We start from the raw sequence: 8,886 nt of genomic DNA on the forward strand, positions 1-8,886 counted from the left end.
TTTCCAATACTAATGCCCAGCACACCAACTAAACCAACAAAAACACCCTCAGTGGATGCTCTCATAGTATGCCACTCTTCAAATTCTATAAACTACACTCAGAAGAATGTTGTTTTTCCTTGTGAAGATTTTTTATGATGCAACACTGTTGAAACACCAGTGAGGATTTCGGCGCATAATGGTTCACCTTATCAAAGTTATGGATAACTGCTCACTAAGTGTGTTTGCTGAATGATGCTCTTGTCAGAACAAACCGACAACATGAACAGAATCGTGGCGTGATATACCCTGTGCGATTACATGAGCCTGGAAGGTGGAAAGTTCAAAGCATTCACCTTGACATAGACACCACGTTTGACAGACTCCGAAAGCTGTTAAAGTGACTGCTGTCAAAAGGACAGTTTCATCAGAAAGTTTTGTTGTGCTATTCTTTAGCAAAGTGTCAAAGTACATTGACTGTTCAGTTCACTGTGTTGGTTTATAGGAAAACTTAAATGTCAATGACAATGGATAGTTCTGTCTTAAACAACGGTACTTGAAGACAACATGGAACTTCATGCGAAACACATTTAACTACTGTAATAAAACAGCAGGAGATAATGTAGGGCAGGACTTAATTGTAATCATTGGGATTTGATTGGATTATGGAACGTGGGCTATGATATTATTATGATGGTGTTTCCAAAGTTAAGCATCACTAGTATTATTGTTCATACCTGGAAGTTTAAACAAATCCCTTACCTTAATAAGTGTATCACAAAAAAAATAAATAAATAAATAATAATAATAAAATTGTGATGCTTGCCTCACTACACTACACCCTTTTTGGTGTAGTGGTTAAAAATCTGGATAACCAAATGCTTGTAGGTTTAAACCCCGCAAAAAGTGATCCAAGAGCCATCACCAATGGTTTAAAGGTTTACAATCCAGAAAATCCGAAAATTGTAGGTTTGGACACTGCAAAAATTATATAAGAGCCATCACCGCTAATGTAGTCATTAAAAATCCAGATATACAAAAGCTTAAATTTGACACCTGCAAAAAAGTGATCCAAGAGCCATAACCACTAGTGTAGTGATTTAAAATATAGATAATCCAAAGTTTGTGGGTTTGGACCCTTCAAAAAGTGATCCAAGAGTCACCCCACTGGTGTAGTGATTAAATATCTGGATAATCCAAACTCTTTGAGAGCTGAGAATCTACAATAAATAACAACAAAACCAGACCCATACAATGTCACATAGACATGATAATGTTTTACCCAGAGGAAATCACTCAAGATTATGTTTATACACCATGTCCTTGAATGATGAGAGAGAAATATTAATCTATGCAAATGTCTGCAGCAAATTTATTGACTTGCTGACTGCCAGGTAAGTGTGTTTACAATTTACAGTTTGACACTGAATGCTTACCTTTGGATTCTGACAAGGACAGTAAACAAAAAAAAGAAAGCAAAATGTCAGGCCTTAGATACGCCACCCAGTCAACTGGCATTCTATAAACATTGCGTGGAAGCTTATTTGCAATCAAAAAGTCATTTTGATCAAAGTTATGCAAAGTGAAATGTCCGTGACTGAAATATATTTAATAACATTGTAATAACTGTTATATTACATGAAAAACTTTTGCTGTAACATTTACAATGTATTCATATTCAGTGGAAAAGTCAACTTTTAAGTGTTGTTCTGCTAAATCTCCGTATAAAGGGCATTGTTACGTACAAGTTAGGCATATTTACATACTGAATTGTAAACTTTATGGTTAGCAGAACTGATGATTTTAAAATGCATTTTAGAACATTCAAAGGACAGAAAGTGTAGCTCTATAAATGCTTGCTGCTTTCCATATGTGCTACTTGTATAGTTTTTATAAATTGTAAATCATTTACATGAATGTTCGAACACATTGAAACATCACACCACTTCAGTGACAGATTACTCCCAAGAGCTTTGAAGAAATGTTTTAGAGAATTCCTCACAAGTGATACAGTATGTCTGAATGTGGTGATATCTTTCCCTTGATCTGCTCTAGTGGTCTCACTCATTTTACTGATAATACTCAGCTTTGGCTGTGATGGGAAATAATCAAGTTTCAACAAGTACTTTTAATAGCAATGGACCAATCTCGAGAAGCTGTTAAAGATTAAATTCTTGTTAACACAGAATATGAAATATATCTTTGTGATGGGCTGCCACTGAGCAGAATTGCTTTCTGTCTAACTTCCGTGTGTCCGCTAAGGCAATTACTTTCCTCTCTTGGCTAACCCTTGTTAATTAAATTTCCAATTAGAATAGGACAAATAATGAACGATATATGATGACATTCCTTAGCACGAGTAAATACAGTAACTCTTTCACAACTTTGAAGAAATTGTTAAATATATTTGGTAATTACACAGGCATGTTTTAAGACACATTTTGCAAACAGAAGATCTTCCAGCATAAAAAACAAAAACTAAACAAAAAACAGATATTAGCAATTCAACTAGATTTCTTGTTAATTCAACAAGATTTTTGTGCCAGTTGCCCATGTAAAACTATGATGGGAGTGTGTTCTAGGTGGTTGCTAAAGCATTGGTTTGGTGTTGCTTGGTGGTTGCAAGGGCATTACTAGGGTGTTCTTGGTGGTTCCTCAGATGTTACTTAAGCACATTTAACCCCCAAATTCTCATTATTGCAATCAATCCTTATATTTGACTTTCATTATTCCCATTGTTTTCAGCTATGATTCTCATTACGTAATATAGTAATTCTTTTTACTCTATAACAGTAAAAAAATATTTTGTTGTACATTTTTTTAACCCTCCTATGGTATTTGGTCATTTTTTACCTAAATAAATTTTCCTCATTTAATCAAAATGGTTTCCTTTATCTGAGCAGTACAAGACTTGGTGACTTTTCCTCCATTTGCTATCTGAGCATAAAAAAAAAGATAAATAAAAAAAAAACATGGGCTTGATTCGATAAGTCTAAGTGGTCATAAGAACAAACAATCAAAAAAAAAAAAAAAAAAAAAAAAAAACAACACCTTTGGTATTCACGGTCATACCATTTGTATGTGTCAAATACAATCAAAAACATGCCACAATTAAAAAAAAAAAGAAAAAAAAGAAAAACAGACAGAAATTACAGAGTGAGGCTCTAAAACATCAGTGGAGATCATACACACCCACTCACACACACACAAACACAATTACACACACACACAAATGAACTGGTGAGACACTAACACAGAACCTTTTTTATAAAAAAAAAAATAAAACAAATGTGTCGTAATGCTAAACACACACACACTTAGAAATGAAGGGGTGAGGTGATAACACACTCACAATGCAGAACACACATACACACACAGAGAGAACCAGGGCATCAATAAGTGGAGCTCTTTTTGGTCATTGTTGGCATTACAATCATCTGTTGTTTTCCAGCTGATGACAGCAATCTGACACAGCAATCTGACACTCTCTCTCTTTGGTTTGCAAAATATTTTTTTACTATAGAAATATAAATTGCAAAATGTTTACTCTGGTTCTTCTGTTTTATACTCTAGTTGAATTTTCTGAATTGCAGTTCATTTTTGTTTCTTGATGTTCATTTTCTTGACATTATTATGCATTTACTTTGAGTTATTACATTTTTATGTTTGAAATAAATTATTGGTAGAAAAATTCTTATTCTGCGTATAAATATTATTCTTATTTTTGTAATGCCATGGTCAGGTTTGATTGCAAGCATAATGACAATAACTGCAAAAACTGACACTTCAAATCAATTTAAAATGCTAAACTTTGACAAATAATAGTCTGATAATGTCTAAATATATATCCAAATGCATTTCTTGTGATAAAATATACAATTAGATTACAACAAGCCATCAGGTGACTACAGCTATCTACTGGCTGTTACTGGCATGACATGTATTTCAAGATGGCAGCAATCTGCCTCCAGTTTATGTCACATTCTCATATTTTCTTTATGTTTCAACTTATAGCAGAAGTGTTTTTTCTTATTTGTATATGCAAATTAATGGTAAAATGTAGAAATGTACATGTAAATAAGATCAAAACAGCAAAAAATACTTACTTCAGGGAAGAAGAAAATGTATCATTATCATCATAAAAAAGGTTACACATCTGACCCTTCTGGTCAAAAATGACAGTGAATTCCAAAGGGAGGTGCCCTTTTTCAACAGCATAGGAGGGTTAAATAAAATGTATCGAAAATGGGTAATACCAAGGGAGTACTACTATGATGTATAAATACTTTACTGTTTAAGTAATATTTTTTTTTTTCACATTGCGGTAATGAGAATGTTATAATAACCATCTTTTTCGCATTTCAGTAATGAGAATAGTCACACAGTGCGGTGTAACGGTAAACCCTTCATCTCACATTTTTAAGGTGCTATCTTCACAGAAGTTTCGCTTGTTGCCATATTCAATATTAATTACGGTGTTTTTGTCAGGCCAGCATCACGGCCAGGTAACCCCGCCCTTTCCACTACATAGGGAAAGCCACGATTGCACAAAGTGTGTAGCATTCCACCCTCTGTTTTTTTCAGTTGAAGAAGTACACCATTACTCGTAGTAGACTTCTTTTCTTTGTATTTTCAGTGTGAACACACTGGGTTCATGATTGCTATTTGAACTGCGATTATGCTATCACAAAAACAAAACAAAAAACGGTGATGCCGATCATTTATCTTTTTACCAGCAGCTCTGTCAAAACTGGTTATATGTAAGCTTTCTGCTCAATGTCACAGTTAACTGAATTTCCCTGTTGGTAATACTATAGTTGTTGCCTAGTTTTTGCTGTCAAAAATTGGTTGGTTGAATAATTACATAAAAACAAAATATTCCAGTGTACACTTTACTCTAGGCCTTAAAAATAAGTAGGCTTATACAAACTATTCTTTACTGTATATAAGGTCCTAAAGAACAAGGCTTAATATCAAACTGAAGTTGAACTGATAACCTATTGGTGTAATTAAACTTAAAGGGAAAGTTTTGGTTAGTTTCTCACCATTTAATTTAATTATTTTTATTCATTATTTTATTATATTTTGTTTAACAATGTGTTCTATTATAGTATCTTAATATATTATATAGTTGTATTTATTATTTGTACATTCCTTCCTTTTCATTTTGTTGGATGTTGATAATATTAGTTCCGCTTTAACTTGTTGCCACTGGAAGTGTAATGAGGGCGACACGCTCTCTCGTGAGTTAAACAAATGACTGGAGAATGGAGGAAGAGTGCATGTTTCTGGATTATACTGGTGCTAATGTTAATGCTGTTTGCACTGCAATCATTTAATAAAGATGTTTGAATTATACCTCTTATATTCTGCATTATTATTATAATACCTGTGCCTGGTGGAGACTGAGATGCTGCTACCACAGATGATAATAAAAACTGCTTCACGCAGGATGGTTTAGTGTAAATAAAATGCTTAGTTTAACAATCACACAAGGTCATAGAGCAATTTCGATTTTATTTTGATTAATCGTGCAGCCCTAACGATCACTATACAGTGATTTACCATTCTTAGTTTCATTACTGAGCTGTTCTAATGTAGCTAACATATTTATTGAGGTGTCATCAAGCTTTAAGTGAAGAGTGTTTTTAAAAAAAAAAATAAATAAATAAAAAGCACATTCTGAACACTTCTCAGCACCTTTCCTTCTCCATACAAATTTACACACCCTACAAGCGTCTGCTCACTTATTGGCTTTCTTCTGTTGTTTTAGTTGAACATATGTCTCCATCGAAAGCTCAAATGGAAGAATTCTCAGACCTGTTTGCTGTCATCATGATTAAAGCCCCAACTTCAGCTTGGCTGTTTGAAATAAATGGAATACATTAGTTGGAACTGTTCATCTATTGAGACACAACAGTTTTTCTTCAACTACACACACTTTTATGTCACAAAGACTGATTTTTATGAAAACTAACAAACAGATTTCAACTCCAGATTTATTCCACAGTTTTGATGACTTTACTATTATTCTAAAATGTGAAGAAAAAAAAATAAAAATAAAGAACGAGTAAGTGTTTCAAAACTTTTGACCGGTAGTGTGTATGTGTGTGTGTGTGTGTGTGTATATATATATATATATATATATATATATAAATACAGTATATATAAACTCACTTAGCACTTTATTAGGAACACCTACTTATTCATGTGATTATCTAATCAGCCAGTCGTGTGGCAGCAGTGCAATGCATAAAATCATGTTGGTTCAACCAGATACAGTAAGTAGCAAATATGTAGAAATATAACTCTGAAATAAAGAGCAATATATAGATATGCTTGAGGAATTTGCTAACTTTAAGCTAGGACATGTCACAAGCATTTTTGCAAAGTCCTTTTAAAAAGGCACAATGCCCTGAACCTCGCAAACTTTGTCAAATCTAGCAACTAATTATTAATGATTGATCTATTATTGATAAAAGGAAATAGTGTTTTTGTGTGTGTGTGTATGTGTGTGTGTTATATTCTGATTTAGCACCAAAGGATGGCCCCATATATGCTTATCCTTGAATAGTGACTGACCCTAGAACCCCTACTAGAGAGCTGAAAATTGTTTTGAAGGAGATTTTAGTCTAAAAGTCCACATGGCCAAAAGTACCTAATTGAAGAAACACAGAATAACTGAGCTGCAGAGCTCTTCCTTGAGACAAATAACAAACTCAGAGGGTCACATGAAAACAATGAAGTAACATCAGAAGGGGATGTGGATGGAAGTCTTCTTTGAAGAGCCTTAGTGAAACAAATATCTACACGCCAGAAGTCTACAACTGTTGAGCTTCACTCATTTTGTGGTGTACGTCTACTGAAAGAAAGATGAGTGTTGAAGAGAGTCGTGTCTGAAAATATTTAAAGCTTGGTCCGAGATAAAATGCAGGCCTAACCTCAACAAAAGAGCAGGGGGTAGAAGGGAGGGTAGGAAAGATGGATGCATACAAAATGCTCTTGAAGATCAGATCTATAAAAGACTTTGGCCAAATTTTTCATTAGAAAATTGCATTTACTTCCTACAGCTTGCAAAGCATATGAATCCAATTTTTGTTTTCTTTGACATAAATTTGTCTTATGAATGTCAATATTTGGGTTGCTATGACTTCACAGAAGAAAGAGGCAGATTTAAAGCTGGGTGGAAGTAAGGCGCTGCGTCCGAATATCCATACTTCTCTACTATATATTATGCCAAAAGCAGTATGCGAATGGAGTAGTATGTTCGAATCCACAGTATTCATGAATCAGTAAGCAAAAATAAATAAATACCTGGATGACCTACTATTTCCAGCGAGATTCTGAAGTGCGGATCGACTGGACATTTAACAATCCTAGAATCCCTTGGGAGCTGAGGAGACCACGTTCAAATCACTGGATTTAAAGAAACGGTGGTGAACCGCAAGTCGGACACCTCTTCTCAATTGTAAGTGATATATATACCAAGATAATTGTTTCTTGTGCTTAAATGGTGCTTGTTTTACAAAACCAGAGCAAATAGTTTTTGCTGTTGTTGTTACTACATCATATATTTGGGTCACGAGATAATGTCAGTGTCCCTGGATGAAGTATGTCTGAAATCTATTCATACTATTCGCATGCATACCTAAGAGAACATACTGTTTTGCCGGCAGATAAGTGCGTCCTTCATTGAATACAGTACATACTGTGATAATACGTGGTTTTGGACACAATAAGGGTTATTCATCATTCAGAATTAAACTGAGAACACTTTTTAAATTCCAATTCAATTTCTGAATTTGAATAGAGATAGCAAACACAATCCAAAATTTCAGTTTTAAGAAGTAGAATTAGGATGGAATGAAATTCACAAAATTGAACTGAAAAATTAAAATTCAACCTATGCAAAAATTAACAATGTCAATTTTTCTAGGTGAACTATCCCATTTTTTTGGGTGAAGTATCATACGAGCAAGAGTGATATTAGGCTAAATATCAGCATGGCTGTGATTTGGCCATAGACACAATTGTGAGAGTAATATTGCTTTTATACAACAGCTCTATAAACAAATTAATATTTTTAGAATAAAATTTTGCAGGTTAGTTTGTATAACTTTGGTATATATATATATATATATATATATATATATATATATATATATATATATATATATATATATGTATGTATGTATATATATATATGGATGTGGTTTGAATTGGTGTTGAAAACAGATTTCGGGCCCTATTTTAAGAGTGCTAGCGCTAAGCGTCATACACGCAAATTCAATAGGCATGGCCATGAAGTTTTGGTATTTTCGTGCAATCATGTACTAAGTCTAGGCACAAGTGTGTTTGGTGAACTTGCACGTGCAAAGCGCTAATGGGCTGGGTCAAGTGCAATTAAATTCTAAAGTCTCCGGCACCGTCTTCCTCCTATTTAATCATCCATTTCCTGTCAAGCACCAGCGATATAAAGACAGCACATTCATAAGAAGTTGGTAGTGTAAATGGACTGTATGCAATGAATTAGAAGAATAGAAATATGGACTTATGTTATTTTGTGCATTAACTGCTTCCTTGTTGAATGTCTGGCATATTTCTAGTGACACACTCCTTTTATGCGCATTGGAAAATGTGGTTCTCGTCATCAGGATTTGGAGTAACGCTCCATTAAATTATAGCAGATGTAAGTTTTCATCTACTTGCACACAAATCATGGCTAGTATTAAAAGTGATTGTATTGGAAGGCACTTTACTTTTATCAACGATTTAGATTTTGTGGTAAAAAATAAAAATAAAAAATAAATCATACCAAATCCAAACATTTTACTCTCTCCAACTTATTCCACCGGTTTAAAAATCACTCCACGACAACAGGTGGAAAAAATACTAATACAAATTACA

This window comes from Myxocyprinus asiaticus, chromosome 43 (genome assembly GCF_019703515.2).
Source record: "Myxocyprinus asiaticus isolate MX2 ecotype Aquarium Trade chromosome 43, UBuf_Myxa_2, whole genome shotgun sequence".
Lineage (NCBI taxonomy): Eukaryota > Metazoa > Chordata > Actinopteri > Cypriniformes > Catostomidae > Myxocyprinus > Myxocyprinus asiaticus.